Here is a 19,524-nt window from a genome sequence, read left to right on the forward strand (position 1 = left end):
AACATAGAAAATACCCATTTAGTAGTACCCACCCGTATCACATACAGATACTACATTTAGCCCACGGTAACGTGGGGGGAGGACATTATGGGCAAGAGAAAACCAAGGAGTACCTTCTCTGACATTTCTACTGGCCAGTGTTTTTTTTCTGACATACGCAAATTCTGTGCACAATGTCCAAAGTGTCAAGTCGTTAACCCAGGAATGGTCCGAAAAACCCCACTCTACCCCTTACCTGTTATTGATGTTCCTTTTTCCCGGGCTGGTATGGATTTAGTGGGACCTTTAACTGTCTCATCCTGTGGATACATGCACATTTTAGTCCTTGTAGATTATGCAACTTGGTATCCTGAAGATATTGCTCTAGCAAGCATGACCACTAAAAGTGTGGCTCATGCTATGATTGTTTTTTTTTCTCGAGTGGGATTACGAGCTACATTCGCATAAACTAACGCATGCTGGTTATCCTTATTAATATGATGTCATCATTTTGAATCACTCCTCACAATTACACCATAAAGGAGCACCAAGCCTAGACAAATCATCACAGAGGTGGTCATTCTGACCTCGGCGGTAAAAGGCGCCTACCGCCGGTCAGAAATCCTCCATAATCCCGCCGCGGTCGCGGAAACCCGCCACGGTCATTCTGACCCGCAGAAGGCAAACCTCCGAAAATCCGACCGCCACAACAGACCGCCAGACCAGCGGTCGGCGGAAAAGTGGAGGTGACAAAACCTCCACCGTCACGCCAACAGAAATACGCCCATGCCATTACGACCCACGAATCCACGCGGCGGTCATTCAAACGCGGTATTCCATTGGCGGGACACACCGCCGCGGTCAGAATACACACAAACGAACAAAACTCAGCCACATTGGACGATTTGAATCCCACACACCTGATACACATACACACACCACTCCCACACACACAATACAATATAAAACACCCACCCACATCACCCACAAACCCCTACGCTAAAAAATTCTGAAAGAAGGCCAGAGCGAGACACCAGCATCCACAAACTAACAGCCACAGCCACTCAACACCATCACCCACACACTATTCACACACAAAACAACACACACCACCACACTCAACTCACTTAAATACACATACTCCACCCCACACATCATACACACCACCCCATGGCACCCCAAAGACAACCCCGCTTCACAGACGAAGAACTCAGGGTCATGGTGGAGGAAATCGTTCGGGTAGAGCCCCAGCTGTTCGGCACACAGATACAATACACCAGCATTGCCCGGAGGACGGAGCTATGGCAGAGGATTGTCGACAGGGTCAACGCAGTGGGACAGCACCCCAGAAATCGGGAAGACATCAGGAAGTGATGGAACGACCTACGGGGGAAGGTGCGTTCCATGGTATCCAGGCACAACATCGCCGTGCAGAAGACTGGCGGAGGACCCCCACCTCAACCCCCACAATTCACATCATGGGAGGAGGAAGTCTTGAACATCCTGCATCCTGACGGCCTCGCAGGAGTCGGCGGAGGAATGGATACTGGTAAGTTGAAGCTTCAATACTGCTTCCCCCCCACCTGCATGCCAAATCATACCCCAACCCTCACCCCCATCCTCGAACCCCACCCTCACCCCCACCCCCACCACCATCCTCACCCCCACCACCATCCTCACCCCCACCCCCAGCACACCTATTCCCCGCCAATGTCTCACCATCACCACCCACACATCCCAAAACCTAGGCCTGCATGCGTCCACTAAGCATGGACACCCATCACCAAAGCATGCCCAATGCATATACACATCCCCCCCACAAGCCACCCTCACCAAAGCCCCCACACACGAATGCCAGCACTTGGGGACACGAGAACCCATAGATACACCCATATGCCACACATTGAAACTATAACCATACCTCTATACCCCTGCAGGACCCGACCGTCAACACACCGCGGCGGAGGGGCCAGAATTCTCCACACCCCCCACCCAAGAGGCCGTCAGCGATGACAGCAGCTCTGTCGACCTGGACACCGATGACCAGCCCGGACCATCGGGGACCTCTGGACAGTCGGTTCCCCTCACACAGGCCCAGGCCACTACAGACCCAAACCCCTCTGGGAACACCAGCACAGCTCCCACCCAGCGGGCCCATGCCTCTGTCTCCAGGGCGCGTCAATCTGCGGTGTGTCTACCACTACAGGGCACCCAGGATAACCCACCACCCCAACAACAACAGGGACCTGGGGGCAGTGGTAGTGGGCACACCGGCCAGGGGGCAGAGGCCCAGGGAAACAGGGCAACTCGGAGGGCAGCTGTGCGACAGGGGGGGGAGGAGAGGCCCAGGGAACCCACTCTCCACGAGGTCCTCACCACCATCATGGGAGCATACAACCGCTCCCAGGAGACGATGGCGACGGTACTGGCCCGGTTCCAGGAGATCCAGGTACTGCAGGAGGAACACTATCGGGGGTACAGGGAGGACATCAGAGCCATCAACACCACCCTGGTTACCATGGTAGGGCTGCTGCAGGACCTCGTCAACACCAGGGCGGACACTCAACAACACCCAAGGGCCCCTGCCACTAGCCTGGACCAAGAACAGCCAACCACCTCCGCCGGCGCTAGTGGACAGGAGGCCCCCGCACAGCAGCAGCCCACCAGACCCCCACCTCCTGCAGGAGAAGAACCACCCCGCAAGAGGGCCCTGAGATCTCGCAAGAAGACAGAGTAGGATGTCAAGACCCCCGCCAGCAATGGATACCACCTGATGTCATCCCACTGTCCCACATTGTCACCCTGTCCATCCTTGAACTGCCCATGCTCCATCTCTCCACAGGCCTCTGGACAATGCACCTGTGTGACTGTTACTCTGGACTCTGCCATGGACATTCCTTCACCATAGCCCCCACCCACTTGAAACCACCCATCCCATTTTGAGCACTTAAATAAACACCTATTTTGCACCAAAATATCTGGAGTCTGGCTGTGATTTCAATATATTGTAATTGACATGACAGTGCAAATATGTCCTTGTACATGGTGAAGTCAACAAACAGCTGCCACAAAGCTGTAGTCCATGGGGAAACGAAGCACAGGACTCGTAGTGGGGACCCCAGATCTGAAATAGGGAGGGAAAAGCCAAAACTCAGTCATCATACACTGGGGCAAATAGACAGGCAGCAGAGATGCAGGAGAGTAGTTAACATTTACTAAATTATCTTTGAAATGTTACCTGTGTCCTATTGGAAGTACTGTTCAATGATTCTGTCCCTGTTGTCTGTTTCAGCCCCGTCGTCTTCCTCCTCGTCACTCTCCTCAGGTTCCACCGCTGCCACAACACCACCGTCTCGACCATCCTCCTGCAGGAAAGGCACCTGGCGGCGCAAAGCCAGGTTGTGAAGCATGCAGCAGGCCACGATGATGTGACACACCTTCTTAGGTGAGTACATTAGGGATCCACCTGTCATATGCAGGCACCTAAACCTGGCCTTTAGGAGGCCAAAGGTGCGTTCGATCACCCTCCTAGTACGCCCATGGGCCTCATTGTACCGTTCCTCTGCCCTGGTCCGGGGATTCCTTACTGGGGTCAGTAGCCACGACAGGTTGGGGTACCCAGAGTCCCCCACTAGCCATACACAGTGTCTCTGTAGCTGTTCCATCACGTAAGGGATGCTGCTATTCCTGAGGATGTAGGCGTCATGCACTGACCCTGGGAATTTGGCATTTACATGCGAGATGTACTGGTCAGCCAAACACACCACCTGGATGTTCATTGAATGGTAATTTTTTCTGTTCCTGTACACCTGCTCCCTGTCTCTTGGGGGAACCAAAGCCACATGGGTCCCATCAATGGCACCAATTACGTTGGGAATATGTCCAAGGGCGTAGAAATCACCCTTCACTGTAGCCAATTCGCCTACCTCTGGGAAAATGATGTAGCTCCTCACGGATTTCATCAGGGCAGACAACACTCTGGATAACACCTTCGAAAACATGGGCTGAGACATCCCAGAAGCAATTCCACGGTTGTCTGAAATGACCCACTTGCCAAGAAATGGAGTACTGACATGACCTGCACCAGAGGGGGAATCCCTGTGGGTTGGCGGATGGGGGACATCAGGTCGGGCTCCAGCTGGGCACACAGTTCATGGATAGTGGCACGGTTAAGACGGTAGGTCAGGATAATGTGGCGTTCTTCCATTGTCGACAGGTCCACCAGCGGTCGGTACACGGGAGGATTCATCCGTCTCCTCGCCCAACCCAGCGGACGGTGCCTAGGAAGGACAACATGGAGCACACAGTCAAGCAACCCACAGGTACGTACTCACAGCTAGCACAGTAAACCATTCTCTATGCAGTGAATGGCGTGTCTGAGTGGCTATGCAAGGCCTAGGCCTGTGTGACGCAGTTGAAATTGAGCCATGTGGGCCCTGGAAATGGCGGCTGCCTGACCTGTGAAGTGTGACAATGGGATGTGAGGTCAATGCGCTGGCGTGGCACACCGCGGCGGGCGGCGGGCGAAGACCGCGGCGCCAAGCCGCATTGGTTAACATTGAAGCCTATGGGTTTCAGGAGCCAATGGCGAAGGGCGCCGGCGGTGGCGGGACGCACCGCCGCGGTACGCACCGCCGCGGACGTGACCGCCATTTTCTATCTACTTATCCACTTGCGACTTGAACTTTCACAGGAGAGGACCTATACTGCAAGTGTTGCTGTGACCTCGGTCTGGAAGGGACAATGGCTGCTGCACCTGGGGAAAGGGCCCCTGCCTTCACTGGAGAGGAGTTGGAGAAACTTGTGGATGGGGTCCTCCCCCAGTATGCGCTACTCTACGGTCCTCCAGACCAACAAGTGAGTTTAATTCAATCTGGATTTGGGGCCACTGGCTGGCTTGGGGGCCTGGCGGGGGCCTGGCGGGGATGGGGGGCATGTTGGGCCTGGCGGGGGGCATGGCGGGGGGCCTGGCGGGGATTGGGGGCATGTTGGGCCTGGCGGGGATGAGGGGCATGTTGGGCCTGGCGGGGGGCATGGCGGGGGGCCTGGCGGGGATGGGGGGCATGTTGGGCCTGGCGGGGGGCCTGGCGGGGGGCCTGGCGGGGATGGGGGGCATGTTGGGCATGGCGGGGGCATGGCGGGGATGGGGGGCATGTTGGGCCTGGCGGGGGGCATGGCGGGGGGCCTGGCGGGGATGGGGGGCATGTTGGGCATGGCGGGGGGCATGGCGGGGATGGGGGGCATGTTGGGCCTGGCGGGGGGCATGGCGGGGGGCCTGGCGGGGATGGGGGGCATGTTGGGCATGGCGGGGGGCCTGGCGGGGATGGGGGGCATGTTGGGCATGGCGGGGGGCATGGCGGGGGGCCTGGCGGGGATGGGGGGCGTTGGGCCACTGGCAAGGAAAATGCTGACAAACTTGAACGTGGTATTTCTCCCTCCCTGTACGTGTCACATAGGTCCGCGCCCATGAGAAGATCGGGATTTGGCGTGCCATCGCCAAGGAAGTCCGGACCCTGGGGGTCCACCATCGACGGGGCACCCACTGCCGCAAGAGGTGGGAGGACATCCGCCGCGGGACCAAGAAGACCGCCGAGTCTCTGCTGGGGATGGCCTCCCAACGTAGGCGGGGTGCCTGCCGTCAACTGAGCCCCCTGATGTTCCGGATCCTGGCGGTGGCCTACCCTGATTTGGATGGGCGCGTGAGGGCAGCACAGCAGACACAAGGGGGTGAGTACAAGCATTATCTACTCTGTTGCCGCGCAGTGGAGGTGTCTGGGTGGAGGAGGAGGGCTGGGGGTCCCCCTAGGCCAGGGCGATATCTGTAGCCTGGGCACCCCCGTAAGCCCCTGTGTCCCCAGCCACCACCCTCAGTAGTTTGTCAGTACAGCCATCCCTGGGCCGTGTCATCCATGGGTGCAGTTGTCAACTCTAGGCGTGTAGGGCATGTTCCACGGAATGCGTAGCGGACCCCAAGTGCGCAACTTAGTGCAGGGGGCATCTGTGTCTGTCATGTCCGCTAACTGTACCCGAGATCCATGTAATCAATATCCCTTTATTTCTCTCTCCCCCCCCCCTTTTTGTTTGTCTTTCTGTGCTTGTGTGCATCAGCATCATCAGGCGGAGGAGAAGTGGCATCGGGGCAGGAGGGAGCTGCATCTCACATGGCCCAGGAGGGCCATGCCACAGAGTCAGACTGGACCAGTGAGACGGAGGGCGAGGGGAGCTCCACGACGGGGACGACTGGACCCTGCAGCGACACGGACACGTCCTCGGAAGGGGGCTCCCTTGCGGGGGTGGCACCATCCGTGCCCCCCGCCATTACAGGTACAGCCGCCACCCAGCGCACCATCTCCGCCCTCCCAGCAGCCCCTCAGCGTTCGCCCCGTGCCCGCTCTGCCAGGAAGCCGGGCATCTCCTTCGCCCCAGGCACCTCAGGCCCTGCCCCTGTTACCCCCGCTGCCCTCAGTGAGGAGGTCATTGACCTCCTCCGAACGCTCATTGTTGGGCAGACTACCCTTTTGAATGCCATCCAGGGGGTGGAGAGGGAGGTTCATCGCAGCAATGCGTACCTGGAGGGCATTCATTCGGGTCAGGCTGCCCATCAGCGATCGTTCCAGGCTCTGGCCTCAGCACTGACGGCAGCCATTGTCTCTGTCTCCTGCCTGCCTCTACTAACTCCCTCCTCCCAGTCTCCTGTTCCTCTGCCTGTCCCACCCACACCATCAGACCAGCCTGCACACACCTCAACACCCAAGAGAAGCTCATCCAAACATAAGCACCACAGATCACGCAGACATTCACACACGCAACATTCCGATGCAGACATGCCAACAGTCACTACCACCTCTGTGACCCCCACCTCCTCGTCTCCCTCCTCCCTCCCTGTGACGTCTACACTCACACCTCCATTCACCTCACCATCAGCCAGTGTTTCCATCACCAGCACACCCTCCACTCCAGTCCGCACACGTGCAGTCACCACCCCCACTGCCATTTACACGTCCCCTGTGTCCTCTCCCACTGTGTCTGTCACCCCCTCTTCCACACCACACAAACGCAGCCACCCACCCACCCAACAGCCATCCACCTCACGACAGCCTATCCCTCCTGCACCTGCACCCAAAGACAGCAAACGTGACTCACCTACAACCACATCCTCTCCCTCCACTCCCATTCCCACTGTACCTACCACTCTCCATTGTCCCAAGAAGCTCTTCCTCGCCACTACTAACTTCTTTCCTGACCCTGAGCCCCCCCCTCCTTCTCGTCGGGGTAAGAAGAGCACCTCAGCCACCACCAGCCCTGCAGCCCCCTTGACAAGGGTGCAGGGGTATTGGAGCCCGCCAGCCCGCATGTCTGGATCTTCGCCCAGCAGCAAGGGGACAGGCAGCCCACCCCCTGGGAAGAGGAGCAGAAGGCGGAAGGGGCGCCGCAGGAGCCCGCCTTCTACATCCCCCCCGGACACCACCCAGAGACAGTCACCAGCCACAGCTCCAAAGGGAGGAAAGGGCCACAGGCCCACGACTAAGGAGGGCAAGGGCAGCAAGTCGGAGAGGTCAGGCAGCAGGCCTGCTGCCCAGGAGGAGCCCACAACCCCCATAGCCGCTGCCCCGGGAGGAACCGGCACAGCTGCCCCGGGAGAGCTCACCACCCCCATAGCCGCTGCCCAGGGAGGACCCAGCCCAGCTGGCCAGGAGGGCCCCACCACCCACAGCCCAGGTGGGCATTGAAGGAGCACCATCCCCGCTGCCCAGGAGGGCACCACCAGGCAATTAGCAGTTGGCCATAGACCGGCCGCCGTCTCAAGAACCGCTGAACTGGGCCCCGCCGTCTCAAGAACCGCTCCGCTGGGCCCCGCCGTCTCCAGAACTGCTGAACTGGGCCCTTCAAGGCAAGGAGCGCTGACCTGGGCCCCGCCGTCTCAAGAACCGCTGAACTGGGCCCCGCCGTCTCAAGAACCGCTGAACTGGGCCCCGCCGTCTCAAGAACCGCTGAACTGGGCCCCGCCGTCTCAAGAACCGCTCCGCTGGGCCCCGCCGTCTCCAGAACCGCTGAACTGGGCCCTTCAAGGCAAGTAGCGCTGACCTGGGCCCCGCCGTCTCAAGAACCGCTGAACTGGGCCCCGCCGTCTCAAGAACCGCTGAACTGGGCCCCGCCGTCTCAAGAACCGCTCCGCTGGGCCCCGCCGTCTCAAGAACCGCTGAACTGGGCCCTTCAAGGCAAGGAGCGCTGAACTGGGCCCTTCAAGGCAAGAACCGCTGGCCCTTTGGCAGACGTGGCAGGGCAGGATCTATCTCGGGCAGGGCTGCAGGATGTCCTCTGGCCAACTTGCCTCCTCCAGTGGCAGTGGGGTCTGTTATGGACTGTATGGACTGTGGCTTTGCTCTCCCCAGGATGGCCCAGTGGGCAGGCCACCCACTGTATGGACTGTTTGGACTGTGGCTTTGCTCTCCCCAGGATGGCCCAGTGGGCAGGCCACCCACTGTATGGACTGTATGGACTGTGGCTTTGCTCTCCCCAGGATGGCCCAGTGGGCAGGCCACCCACTGTATGGACTGTATGGACTGTGGCTTTGCTCTCCCCAGGATGGCCCAGTGGGCAGGCCACCCACTGTATGGACTGTTTGGACTGTGGCTTTGCTCTCCCCAGGATGGCCCAGTGGGCAGGCCACCCACTGTATGGACTGTATGGACTGTGGCTTTGCTCTCCCCAGGATGGCCCAGTGGGCAGGCCACCCACTGTATGGACTGTTTGGACTGTGGCTTTGCTCTCCCCAGGATGGCCCAGTGGGCAGGCCACCCACTGTATGGACTGTATGGACTGTGGCTTTGCTCTCCCCAGGATGGCCCAGTGGGCAGGCCACCCACTGTATGGACTGTTTGGACTGTGGCTTTGCTCTCCCCAGGATGGCCCAGTGGGCAGGCCACCCACTGTATGGACTGTATGGACTGTGGCTTTGCTCTCCCCAGGATGGCCCAGTGGGCAGGCCACCCACTGTATGGACTGTTTGGACTGTGGCTTTGCTCTCCCCAGGATGGCCCAGTGGGCAGGCCACCCACTGTATGGACTGTATGGACTGTGGCTTTGCTCTCCCCAGGATGGCCCAGTGGGCAGGCCACCCACTGTATGGACTGTATGGACTGTGGCTTTGCTCTCCCCAGGATGGCCCAGTGGGCAGGCCACCCACTGTATGGACTGTTTGGACTGTGGCTTTGCTCTCCCCAGGATGGGCCAGTGGTCATGGAGTCCCCTCGTGGATCTGGCGTCGTGTACTCAAGTGGCTGAGGTGCCCCCCCTTCCCTTCCCCCTGAGGTGCCTGTCCTATTTTCTTTCTGATGCCCCTGCAGTGTTCTCTCCGTGGAGTTCTTGTCGTGGGACTGGGCCTTGCCCCTTTGCACAGGACCCCTGTGATCCACGGACAGTGGTTGGACTACATTTAGTAGCTGTATATATTTTGTACATAGTTTATTTATTTATTGGGATTACTGGTGTCCATATTTCAATATATCTGCCCGTTTATGATCTCTTCTTTTGGTCTTTGCATTATTTCGGAGGGGGGTGGTTTGTGGGTTGTGACAGTGATCTGTGGGAATGCATTGATGTGTGTGTTGTAGTGGGTGTGGGTGGGTGGGTGTGTGCCGGTAATCTTTTCCCTCCCCTGTGTCGTAGGTGCAGTACTCACCGATGTCTTCCGCGCCGCCGGGCGTGCTCCTGGTATATGAGCAGGTATAGGAGTGCGGGGATGACCTGCAACTCTGGTTCCATACTGCCGGAATCTCGCGTGGAGTGCGTAGAGGTGAGCGTTTTCCCGTTCGTAGTCTGTTTCCGCCGTGTTCTTATCGGCGGTGCTCCCGCCCCGGAAAAGGTGGCGGATTGGTGGGTCGTAATAGGGTGGGCGGTACATTGTCTGCCGCCTGGCTGTTGGCGGGAACCGCCGCGCTGTTTGTTTGTACCGCCGTGGCGGGCGGAGTGTTAAGTTGGCGGGCTGTGTTGGCGGTTCCCGCCAGGGTCAGAATTGCATATTTTAGACCGCCGGCCTGTTGGCGGCTTGGCCGCCGCTTTATCACCGACCGCCAGGGTCAGAATGAGGGCCAGAGTGTTCACGTATAGCCACCGCTCCTCACTTACCCTCGCCTTAATATGAACTAAAGGATAAAGATGCCATAAACTTACCTTCTGTTGTTCTGTCCTCTGTTTTTCCCTCACATTCTGGAACGGTGACCACAGGACCCTGAGCCACATGTAAGAAAGACAAACCAGAGACAATTAAAAGACAGACCAACAAGGGAGGGAAGAAAGGTGAAAATAGAAGAAAAAGAGAAAGAAAAGAGACCAGAAGAAGAAGCCCAAGAGAGTAAAAAAAGGGGAAACATATAGAGAAACTATTAAGAAAACCACTTAAGAAGGGTAACAATAAATAGAAATAAAGAAAAGTGCCATCTTAAGAACGAATATCAAGAGTCATCTGATTTTCTGAGGTCTTCTGAGGGGGGAAAAGGGCCTCCCCGAAGAACCCACCAAGGGCATTAATGGTGTTCATAATATATGGTGCATCCACCTGAACATGCAATGATTTGTGAAGGTCCTCCACTGTACTTAGTGAATGTCAATGGGGATAATTCAAGAGGGTGAAGTCAGAAAGCAGGCTTTACCATTTAGGCTCCAATTAGAAGTGTTGCTCCTCGTTAAAGTTTAGTATACATTTTCCCTAGTTTTTGAGATATTCATATTTTTAAAATGTCAGCTAGGGTTTGAAATATTATTTTTAATCTATATCTTGTAAGTTTGGGTGTCAGGAGCCTTACAGTATGTGCAGACCCAAGGAATTGGATTGACCGAGTAGCAACTGCTAAATTTTTTCCTAGGATACCATTTCAGGATGTTATGCACTTAAGCTGGAGTCCTGAAAATAAGTGAAAGAGATGAATAAGATGGTGAGAAGCATCCCTAATCGAAGGATCCAAAATCGAAAGACACTACCTTCAAAAACAAAAAAAACACCATATTGGGTTTGTTGCTGTTTTTCAGGCAAATGCCTGGGTTTACAGACTTGAATGAGTTCAAAGGACCGAACAGGTCTCCAAATTGTTGTAAAAATTCAAAAAGTAATTTTGTTTGGATTGAAAATATTGAAAACATTGAACAAAGTTAAGTAGTCTGATAATGTATGGTCAATAAGTCTGTGCAGCAAGCTCTGTGTGGCCCCACCTTAGTCCCAGAGGCCACTGTGCTTAGTTGAAGGCCATGTTTATTGTCCTCGCTGGAATGTGCCTGGACTAGTTTCAGCACATAGGTCATGTGTACCAGGCTTTGAGGCAGAGGTCTTAGTGGCATGAAGACAGATGTAGTGGTTTGGCATATGTTGGGCCCTGTGCCCACAGCCATTATCTACAGCCACCCAAACCTGTGCATGGCCTGGCTCAGCTCTTTCTGAGCCCAGAGCCTGTTGCATTCAGCTAAGACCCTGCACAACGGTTGCACAGGTCTGGCTATAGACTAAACTCTGCATCCAAAATAACTGCACATAGCCAAAGGATATGTGGCTGGATCCGAGGACCTTGCAACATCCCAGACACCATGTTCATTTGGTAGAATAGACTGGATGGTGTGCACAGGAATTCACCATCTGCTAATCTCCTGCATTCAACCACCGCTGCGCATAGACAAGAACTATGCAAAGTGGGGGCTGGATATAAGCATTTGGGTGCAAGGCCTGAATGGATACCAGGGTCTGTGTCCAGACCCCAAAGATTATGCTCTTTAGGCTTACTCCTCTTTTTACGAGTGAAGGTGTTATTTGGCGCACCTGATAAATAATGATACCACAGGGTGCATTATTTACCGGGTACAATAAATAGCATCTATTATTTGTTTATGGGGAATAAATACTGTACATGTTTCCCCTGTTAAATTTCAACAGGTTTGACCTGCCGAAACTTAAAGTCTTGAGGTATTTATCACATCCAATCACTATCGGATGCGGTAATTACCTTTTAACTTGTAATTCCACACCATGTGTAAACAGAGGTTTACGCATGGATCGGAATACACCCACCACATCATAATCCAGCTGTTGGAGGACTTAGGGGGTCCAGTGCTGCAGCGGCTGAAGCAGGGCATGGCTACAAAGCCCATTGTACATCACAGCTCCGTGCACTGGGGCTGGCACATGGGCAAATTGTAGGAACATGGCCTATTACTTCTTTTGGAGAATGAAGTCTTGGTTCATCTCTTTCTTAGGCGTTATAGTGACCATGGGTTGCTCGGATGATATGTATGGCATAAAAGGAAAGTAGGGAGATTGGCATCATATAAAAATAACCTATACCAACATTTTAGGACCGGGATAAGTATTTGGTCGCATTTAGTATCACAGCCAAATGGATTAGGAAGCAGTTCAAATGCAGAAATGTTCAAACACAATGGTATCACTGAGATCACTTGATAAGGCTTGTTAGCATGTCAAACCTTAATAAGTAAACTTACAAGGAGACGCAAATAGGTCGGTGAACCTTTTGACTCGCAATTAAGATGTTCTTACCATAGCTCCAGTACATACTCAATAATCAATACAAAATAATCAATAATCATTAGTAATCAATAACATTGATAATCAATGGAGTCAGTAATAGACACGCACCATGACCTTTCAGTCATGAATAACCACACCTTTATTAAAAGTTTAGAATATTTATATCCCCATACTTACAATACTAAGGTCATGTTGATTAATCTCAAAATCAATGAAACTCACACAGAAACAACACTGGTTGTCCAAATCGGCGGAAGAATCGCAATCTAATCAAAGCTTGAAATACAGCACATTCTAAAGTTACAGTGCAAATCAATAGCAGAGTCAGCTGTGTCAACGAGATGAAGTACATGAAGTTAAGCAGAGAATTCCATCAAGCGTTAGGTGGTCATTACAACCTCAGCGGTCTTTTAACAAGACCGCCGAGGGACCGCCGTGCGGAAGACAGCCAGTAGTGGCGGTTTGCCGCTCTGCGTATTATGACCGTTGGCTGCCCTCCGTCGTTTTTCTGACGGAGACCCGACAACAGCCATACTGGCGGGCGGCGGGGAAGTGGAGGTTGCTCCAGCTCCACCGCCACGCCAACAGAACACCGCCTAGCTAATCACGTCCTGTGATTCTGCGCGGCGGTGTCCTGTTGGCGGTGTGGTGTCGGCTGAGCTGCCCCCATGGTTCCCATCCCCTCCCGGCAGATCGACAGAACAGGTAAGTCAATCGTCCGTTAGGGGAGGGGGGTGTGGGGGTGTTGTGTGGGTGCATGGGGGTGTGCGTGTGTGTATGTAGAGGGGGTGTGTGAGTACGTGTATGTCTGTGGGTATGTCTGTATGGATGTGTGCATGTATGTTTGAATGTGGGTGTGCGTGTATGACTGTGTGTGTGGATGTAGGCATGTATGTCAGCGTGTGTGCGTGTAAGTATGTAAGTATGTAGGTGGTGCCTGCGTGCGTGTCGTGTGGGTATGGATGAAGTGATGTTGGGGGTCGGGGTGGGGAGGGGGACCCTGCCACCTTTGGGGGATGGCAGGGGTGGTGGGGGGTTAGGGGAGGGAGTCGGGTGGGGGTGGGGGGTGGGGGAGACTCCTATCAGTGCCAGGGAAGGAATTCCCTGGCACTGATAGTGCTTACCGCCATGGTTTTCATGGCGGTCCAGACCGCTGGAAAACCGCGGCGGTAAGCCGGGTCAAAATACCGCCGGCGGTATAGTGACGGACGCCAGGCTGGAGACCCAGGTCTCCAGTCGGCGGTCGTCTTCGCCCTGGCGGGCGGAACGGAGAACCGGCGGATGACCATGGCGGTAGCCGCCATGGTCATAATACGCTGGGGAAAGACCGCCAGCCTGTTGGCGGTCTTACCGCCGGTTCTCCGCCTTCCGCCATGGTTGTAATGACCCCCTTAGTCTCTATTGTCACAAGTCAGGATCCTTAACTAACATCAGATTAGCATCAGCATGTTGGGCTTCATGCAAAACTATTTGGTAACATGAAGTTGGAAAAACAATTAGCTAGGATAGAATCATAGACAAAACAGCACAGTTGGAACCTAGAAAGAAAAAAAAGCTAATATCCATGGTAATCACAGTTAGAATATACCTATCCTCAAGGAGGATCAGCAAAGCAGAATCAGTCTTCTTCCTCAGGACATCAGTCAATCAGCAAGGCATCAGGCTCTCGGTCTGGAAAATATGGGCAGAATGAGCCAGAATGTCAGAATGCCCGTCTTCTCTCCCTAACGCAACATTATATTAAAGTCACCTAAACTATCCCCTAATTTCTTATTGGTCAGTTAATCGTTTGTTCACACTCTGCCCAATAAAACTACTATCCCAAATCTATGAATTCTAATATTTCTCTGTTCTCATATTGTTGATTGGTTCATCTTGCGATGTCCTCATCATCCGGCTTGTCAGGTAACAATATTGTTGCAGCTTCTACGCTAGTCAGTATCTTCATTGTTCTTGTCCTGGGAAAGTCAGTCTCACACACATTACACATAAAGGGGGTCATTACAACATTGGCGGTAAATGCCGCTTACCGCCGTGCAAAAGACCGCCAACACACCGGTGCGGCTGCGGAATTCCGCCACAGCTATTACGACCCATAGCTCGGAATCTGCCAAAATCCAGACACCCACACAAGTCTGCCACACCAAAGGTCAGTGATAAACTGGCGATAACAAAACCTCCACCGTCACACCAACAGGAATACGCCCACACTATCCCGACCCACGAATCCACGCGGCGGTCTTTCAACCACGGTATTTCATTGGCGGTACACACCGCCGCGCTCAAAATACACAAAACACAACCACATTGGACAATTCCAAATACACACACCTGATACACATACACACACCACTCCCACACACTCACACCACTATAAAACACACACCCACATCACCCACAAACCCTTACGACCAGAAATTTAGACGAAGGCCAGAGATACTGCACAGCAAAGACAACCCTACCATACAGAGGCACACAACACCATCACACATACACATCCACGCACAAAACACCACACACCCCTAAACATCACCCCACACATCACAACACACACCACCTCACACATCACCCACACTACCCCATGGCACCGCAAAGACACCCCAGGTTTTCTGAGGAGGAGCTCAGGGTCATGGTGGAGGAAATCATCCGGGTAGAGCCACAGCTATTCGGATCACAGGTGCAGCACACCACCATATCTAGGAAGATGGAGCTATGGCGCAGAATCGTGGACAGGGTCAACGCAGTGGGACAGCACCCAAGAACACGGGATGACATCAGGAAGAGGTGGAACGACCTATGGGGGAAGGTGCGTTCCGTGGTCTCAAGGCACTAGATTGCAGTTCAGAGGACTGGCGGCGGACCCCCACCTCCTCCCCCAGAACTAACAACATGGGAGGAGCAGGTCTTGGCTGTACTGCATCCTGAGGGCCTCGCAGGAGTAGCTGGAGGAATGGACTCTGGTAAGTCAAATCTTTCACTACTTCATCCACCACTCTACCTGCATGCTATCACATACCCCTGCCCTTGCCCTCACCCCCATCACTCCAACTCCTCACATATGACCCTCTATCACAACCCACCCATCCCAACACCAAGCACTGCATGCAGCAACAAAGCATGGACACCAATCACCAATGCATGCCTACTGCACATACCCACACACACCCCTAAACAATTATCACACAAGGTCCTACACAACAATGCAAGCACTGGGGTACGGGGTCAACCACCTATTGCACACCATGGCACACACAGATGCAATAATCATGCCTTTACACCCCTGCAGGACCCCTACCCAACGTCACCGGGCAGGAGGGTCCACACATGAGTTAAGGCCTACAATTAGTAAAGCTAAAGCTTAATTCATAACTCTCAATATGACATATTACTGCATTAGTCTAACATATATTCAATATTTCATAAGTATCAATCACTGATTAGTACACTTTGTTAACATTGGTGGACATTCTTCATGGTCACATTTTCAAATGTGTGCATTATTTTTCTACGTTATTTCATTTTCTACACAAACTTATTCAAGATACATAAACACTCAGTAATAATTTTTATTGAGGCACCAGCGCTAGTAATCCCTCCTCTGATGACTAAATATGTCATCACACTATTACCCACAAATATTCACATCTGCCACATTGTTACAATTGAATTTCTTCATAATTTATTTTCCCCTTGAATTTTCTCTGTACAATTTTCCCCTTTTCTTTTCTTCCCTACTCTGATTATTCTTTGACCTTTTCATTTTAATTATTTTGCCTAATTTACACAATCCCCATATCCCCAATAGACAAACCACGACAATTAATATCCCTTGTAAGATTTTCAATAGAATCCCATTCCAAATGTTGCTGAGCAAATTTCCCACTGAAACAAACCCTTCACCAACTTTTTCCCAAACACCTGATCCTTTCAATTCCTTCAAATAAGCACTTACATTAGTCAGATTAGTAAGTAAGTCTCTTATCTCTTTACTATTATTTGGAATATATGAACAACAATGCCTACAATTAATCACTCCACAGACTCCACCACCCTTTGCTAAAAGAATGTCTAAAGCAAGACGATTTTGAAGAATCATAGCTCTATCAGCAGCTTATACAGTAGCTATCAGGAGTATGACCCCTGAAAAATGTGTCAGTGTGAAATCTACAATAGTAGACAACTTTAGAATCATAACCAAATTCAGAATGACTCCCACTGAAGGAATCACCACTCCAAAAATATACCCCACTATAGCAGAAGATGACTCCCTCCTGTGTCTCTTATAATGTAATTCAGTCACTTTCGGAAACTTTTTCAAATCCTCCATTTGATACATATTTGGGAAAACTATCCCCAAACAACATGTCCCATACCATCCTCTTGGAAGATGGTAGTAAGCATTAAGTCCACAAATATAGTAAATCCCTGGAATTGCATGGTCCTGTCCATTCAACATAAAAGTCCATTTACTCTGAAACAAAAACACATGCCTACATTCACTCGTTCCCACAAATAAAGTATCAGTGCACGATTTAGGCATGTATAGCCAAAGTTTCCCTACGTGTTGTGCATCTAAAGCTAATTTCCCTTGTGTTTTAATTGCACTATCAGCATAATCATTCTTGTAAGTCCTTTTCTCAAAGCCTTTTTCTAACTTCTCTTTTAACGCTTTTCTCTTGTCATCTGTATGATCTAAGAAGCTTTTTACTAAAGGTGTAAGCAAGAATGTCAAATTATTTCTATGCGCAAAAGCTGTGCCAAACGTTAATGTAGGTTACTATGTCATTATCTTTAGCTACTCTACTCCACTACCTAATTATAGGAACAAACGAAAACACGACGTCGTAGTTGGAATAGAAATATTGGATGTTCTCCTGGTAATAAAATCTTGTTAGTAACAGACTACAACTTATCCCGTAGGTTAGAGGTAAGCTATGATAGGTAACTCCTTCCTCGACTGATGAAGGAATCTGCGTACATGCAAAACAATTCTTCGCATCCATTGTCTCAACATACTCACTCATTAAGCAATAGAAAATGTTAGAAGAAAGTTCAACCTGCGTATTAATATCCTCATGCAAATATTTCTCATCTAACCTAAACTTCTCTAATGCCGTCAGTGCAATAGTCATCTTAAAAGCAGAAGTATGGTTGGCTTCTCTCTTATCAAGAACAGACATACCCACGATCAACACCACAAGCAATATCCCACACATAATCGCCAAACCAATGCTCAGATATTTACAGCGCCTAGCACCTCTACTTTGTTGACTGATGTTACTCATGATCTGTAAAGAATCAGAAAGCAGAAGAAATTTAGAAAAACTTGCAGCAAAAATAAAAAATAGACAACTCTTTCTTTCAGCAGTTTAGTTTCCCTTCCAGGATCCCTTGTCAAAATTGGTTAGCAGCTTTGTTAAAATCAGGTTTCATTTGTCAAATCTGGTTATCAATGTCTCTTCTGCTTACTTTCAACAGTTTCCTTCTCAAAAGGTTTCTTCTCAGATTGTTTCAACAGTTCAGTTTATCAATCTCCTGACCTGGGACTTCTCTATTAAAACAAAAAGACAAAGGGGGTCATTACAACATTGGCGGTCTTTTCGCAAGACCGCCAAGTTACCGCCGCGGTGAAGACCGCCAGCCATGGCAGTCTTCCGCACCGCGTATTATGACCGCTGGCAGCCTTCCGACGTTTTCCGTATGGAAAGCTGCCAGCAGCCATACTGGCGGCCGGCGGTAAAGTGGAGGCTGCTCAACCTCCACCGCCACGCCAACACAACACCGCCCACAGAATCACATCCCATGATTCGGTGTGGCGGTTTTCTGGTGACAGTGTTCTGGTGGCGGTGATGTCCTCATGGATCCTGTCCCCTCCCGAAGGACCAACGCACAAGGTAAGTTGATCGTCCGTTAGGGGAGGGGGTGGGGGGTGATGTGTGTTGTGTGCGTGCATGGGGGTGTGCGTGTGAGTGTGTAGAGGGGGTGTGTGAGTGCATGTATGCGTGCGGGGGTGCTGTGTGAATGGGATATGTGTGCGGGTCGGTCGGTGTGCATGTCTGAATATATGTGTGCGGGTATGTGTTCTCGTGGTGTATGTGTGTGTGTAGGGGTGCGTGTATGTGCAAGTTGGGGGGGTATGCGTGTAGGGGTGCGTGTATGTGCATGTTGGGGTGGGGGTGGGGAGGGGGTGTGTACCCCCTTTGGGGGGTGGCAGGGGGGTGGGGGGTGGGTCGGGAGGACTCGTGTGGGGTACTGGGGGGTGGGGGAGACCCCTAACAGTGCCAGGGAAGGAATTCCCTGGCACCAATAGTGCCTACCGCTTGGTTCTCATGGCGGTTCCCAACCGCCAGAAACCATGGCAGTATGCAGGGTCCTGATACCGTTGGCGGTCTAGTGACGACCGCCGGGCCGGAGACCGCAACCTCCAGCCCAGCGGTCATTACTGCCATGGCGGTCGGAATGGTGAAGTGGCGGTCCATTTTTCTGACTGCCGGGCTGTTTGCGGTCTTACCGCCGCTTCTCCGCCGACCGCCAGGGTTGTAATGACCCCCAAAGACTCTTGCTGCCATTCTTTAGTAGTTGCATATGCCCAGTCAGGATCTGCATATCTTCGAGTTGCTATTCTCTTTCTCTTCAATTTTTGATCACCATTCAGCTCTCCTTCACTTAGATCTTCTTTCCTTGTGATATCTACTTCTTCCTCGATTGTTGATTCAACAACCACTTCTTTCCCTTTCTCCACTTGCGATTCCAGACACTTATCTCCTTTCAGTGGATCCTTTGTCAGCATTCTCTTCAGGATTGAACTTGAACCTTTTCCTTGTTCTGTGGTGTTTTCTCTTGAAGGACCTGCAACTGGTTCAGGAGAAGTCGGATCACTTTGACTTTGATCCAACTCAACTCCTTCCCCTTCTGGGTCTGGCAATTGCTCTGTTTGTCTCTCAAGATCATCTGCCTCTGGGAAAGCCCTCCTCTGACTAGGCTCTCCTGCTGCTTCAGTTGAGATAGGCTCT

This window comes from Pleurodeles waltl, chromosome 9 (assembly GCF_031143425.1).
Source record: "Pleurodeles waltl isolate 20211129_DDA chromosome 9, aPleWal1.hap1.20221129, whole genome shotgun sequence".
Taxonomy (NCBI): Eukaryota; Metazoa; Chordata; class Amphibia; order Caudata; family Salamandridae; genus Pleurodeles; species Pleurodeles waltl.